General features: G+C 44.1%; 1 pseudogene; it reads right to left on the reverse strand.

The window, feature by feature from the left end:
* Positions 1–862: 862 nt before the first annotated feature.
* LOC119089250 lies at positions 863–1,287 on the reverse strand (annotated as a pseudogene).
* Positions 1,288–3,812: the final 2,525 nt, after the last annotated feature.

A 3,812-nucleotide genomic window follows, 5' to 3' on the forward strand; every position in this document is an offset into this window, starting at 1 on the left:
AGTTTCTGAGTCCTTTATTATATTAGTGCCATGCTGTTTTCAATACTGTAGACTTGCAATATAGTTTAAGATGAAGAATTCTGATACCTCCATCTTGCTGCTTCTTAGACTTGCTTTGTTTACTTAGGTCTTTTGTGTTTCCATATGAATTTTAGGAGTCCATTTTATAGTTATGGGGAAAGTTAGATGGGGATTGCATTGAATCTATAGATTGCATTTTGGTAATATAGTTATTTTCACAATGTTAATCTGGATAGCTGATGAGCATGGACATTGTTTCTGTCATCTGGTGTGGTTTTCAACTTTTTAATTCCAGTTTCAAGGTTTCATTGTACAGGGGTTTCCTCTCCTTGGTTGGGTATACTCCTAAGTATTTATTCTTTATCTCCCTCCCCCTCTCTTCCTCTCCCTCCCCCTCTCTTCCTCTCCCTCCCCATCCTCTATCCCTGTGGGAATAGAGGGATGTGGGAATCAGAAGACACTGGTGGGGTTGGTATTCTCCTCCACCTTTCGATGGGTTCCGAGGATTGCATACCAATCACCTTTATTGGTTGAGACATCTTGCCAGGCTCCCCATCCACAAGTATTTCTTGAAGCTATTGTGCATGGGATATTCTCCCCCTCCTTTTTTTTTTCTCAGCAACTTCATTACTTCATGTATAGAAGAGCTGCCGTTTTCACGTCAGGTTGCTGGATTTGGGCAGTTCGACATATGTTTATCTGCTTCAGCTAGTTTAAGCCCTGTAATCCCCGTCTCAAGGATCCTACAGCCCCAGACCCTTATTCTGCTACATAGCCCTTCCCAAAGGCTATGAAGGGCTGACGCACTCACAGAAGAGGCTCCTAGTGTTCTTTGCACAGTCTATGAGGGCAGTGCTCTGGATCTGAACTTTATAAAGTAGTCCTTGAGAGATACTACCAGGCCCTGGCCTTTGCAGACACCACGATGTGGTCTATGATGTCAACCATCTCCTGCTTGTCTTCCGTAGCTCAGTTGATCTTGCTATTGTTGCCAGCACCCAAATCAATCATGATATACTTGTTCCTGAAGAAAAACATGACAGCGTACGGATTGTGCAAGTCATACCTTTTGTTAAAGTCAGGCACTCCTGCAATATCCTTGAGACAAGTGCAAAATGTTTAACCTTTTCAACGATGCTTTACCTCCTCTATTTTTACGCATGTGGGGTTCCCAGTAGTGTTCAAAAGGATGGTCAGAGAGCTGTCTCCTGTGGGTCCATGTGCCTGACTGTCTGGTCCTCCCCACAGCATCAGTACCACAGGCATAGCAGGGCCTCCAGGCGTGTCCGCTGACCTTGGCTGTATTCTTTTGGTTTTGATTTGAATGATGCCCCCTACAGTTCTCACTGGATAATATTTGCGACCATCAGTGGGACTTGGCCAAGTTTTGCACACTTCTTGCGCTCTGTGTTGCTGCTTGCTGAGGCAGTGGTGAGAAGAGCATTTTGGGAGAGCTTCTGCTACAAGCTTCCTTGCCACAGTCGACCACAGTCTATATGGACAGTACTTCCGAATTCTCTCCATCTATGGTATCTAGGACCTGCTCACATCTCTGCAGTCCAAGTGTCCCTCTGCATGATCAGTCTAGTCTCTCTGATCATTGTTCTGCAAGAGGGGGATAGCATCTGTCTGGCAGTTACTGTTAACCATGTCCTGGCATGATGAGCTTGATGTACCTGGTGCCAATTTGTGGCCTTTCTTTTATTATTATTATTATTATTATTATTATTATTATTATTATTATGAGATTTTCTATTAATTTTACATACCAACCACAGATTTTCCCTGTTCTCCTTCCTCCCACCTCCCCCCAGCCTTCCCCCCAACCCATCCCCCATTCCCACCTCCTCCAAGGCAAGGTCTCCCATGGGGAGTCAGCAGAGCCTGGTACATTCAGTTGAGGCAGGTCCAAGCCCCTCCTCCCTGCACCAAGGCTGCACAAAGTTTCCCATCAAAGGCACTAAGCTCCAAAAAGCCAGCTCATGTACTAGGGACAGGTCCCCATCCCACTGCCTACCTCAGGTTCACCTAAACAGTTCAAGCTAAACATCAGTCTCGCCTATCCAGAGGGCCTAGCCCAGTCCTATAGGGGCTCCACAGCTATTGGTCCACAGTTCATGGGTTTCCACTAGTTTGGCTGGTGAGGCCATTCTTGAACTCATGGAAGATCAGATTTTCCAGATCCCATCTCACATTGTTTCTTTTATCTTCAGCTATGATTCTCACCACAAGAGCCTTTTTAAAAAATTTCATGACTATCAGTCACGAGGGACAGATTTAACCCGCTCTTCACCTTCAACTCTACGGAGTGGTTTGATATGCATGTGCATTGTTCATCAAAGCCAGCTCTATGCCAGTTTGTTGCACTGGAGCTGGGCTGTCTCTCCTACGGGTACCATCTCCACTGGGTGCTGTAACTCCATAGTCTGTTAGTAGCAATAACTAATGTTGGTTGAAAACTCGCTATATACCAAGAACTCCACTCACTTAATATTTATAACAACTTTGAAATGGGCACTAATATTATTCACATTTTTTTTAAAGATAAGGTCTTACTCTGTAGCCCAGGGTTTATATAGAGCTCACAATTCAACTCAAGCTGGCTTTGAGCTTATGGAAATCCTCCTGCCTCAGCCTTGTGAGTATTGGGATTAACAGAAATGAGCCATCATTCCTGGCTTAATACCCACATTTTATAGATGTCCAAACTATGGTTTTTAAAAGACTTGACAGTCTTGTCAAAGTTACCTAGGTAACAAGTATAAAAGCGGGATCCAAACTAAAACATTGTGATTCTAGAAGGACAAATTTAACAACTCCGTGACAAGTACTTAGAACCAAACTGTGTTTGGTTAAGTGATAATCCATTCTTCCTCTTTTTTGTTACTGTGAACTCAATGTATTCACACAGCTTTCACTTCAAGTATATCCATGAGTCTATCCTCTGCACCAGAAGACAAAAGGGAGTCAGGCTTTGGGCTTCAATCAGAATCAGGGCTCCCTTGATGTCACTTGGATATGATGACTGTGGCCAGCATCGCCTCGTTGAGGTAAGTACTTGTCTGTCTGTCTGTCTGACCATGGAGGAAACCAAGGTGAGGATGATGATTTTTGAAATGTCTTGAGACTGGGGTAGGAAAAAAAAAAAAAGAATGAAGTCACCCAGCCTCCACCCCCATCCCACCTTCGTGTGCCTGAAGCGGAAAGTTCTTCCGTGTTATTATTTTATTTGTTTCATGTTTGAGACTTCTCAGTGGGACTTCTCCGCGCGATCTCTTTTGAAGGAAGTGTTCTGATGCCTACAAAGATGCAGATTTCAACCCAAGAGAATCACCCTTGTGTTTCCTCCTCCTGCTTTTTTGTTTGAACATACTGGGACCTGGGAAGGAGAAACCTCAATTCAGGCTTTGACCTCATGGGGATTTTGTCAATAAGCAGTGTGTTTGGATGAGGACAACCACAGAGCTGGTTCCTTCAGCTTTTGGATAGAGTTTGACTTCCCCCACCAGGATGCCTTTGAAATGTTTTTTGTTTTGCCTTTTCAGACTTCTCGTTTGAAGTAGAAAGGTAAGCAAAACCCTTCCATAAATGATTCGTATTGTGTTCTCCGTGGATTAAAAATAAAAGCTAAAAGACTGTCCCACCCATTTCTGATGCTAGTGATTTAAAAAGCTTGGGCTTCTCCACAGAGAGCAAGTGTGTGGTCATGGGGGCCACATGGAATGCTGATTTGTTAAAGGGATTAGAGCTGGGTCTGGAGTCCTGGTAGGGACTTGTTGACGGGGTAGAAG

This window comes from Peromyscus leucopus, chromosome 18 (assembly GCF_004664715.2).
Source record: "Peromyscus leucopus breed LL Stock chromosome 18, UCI_PerLeu_2.1, whole genome shotgun sequence".
Lineage (NCBI taxonomy): Eukaryota > Metazoa > Chordata > Mammalia > Rodentia > Cricetidae > Peromyscus > Peromyscus leucopus.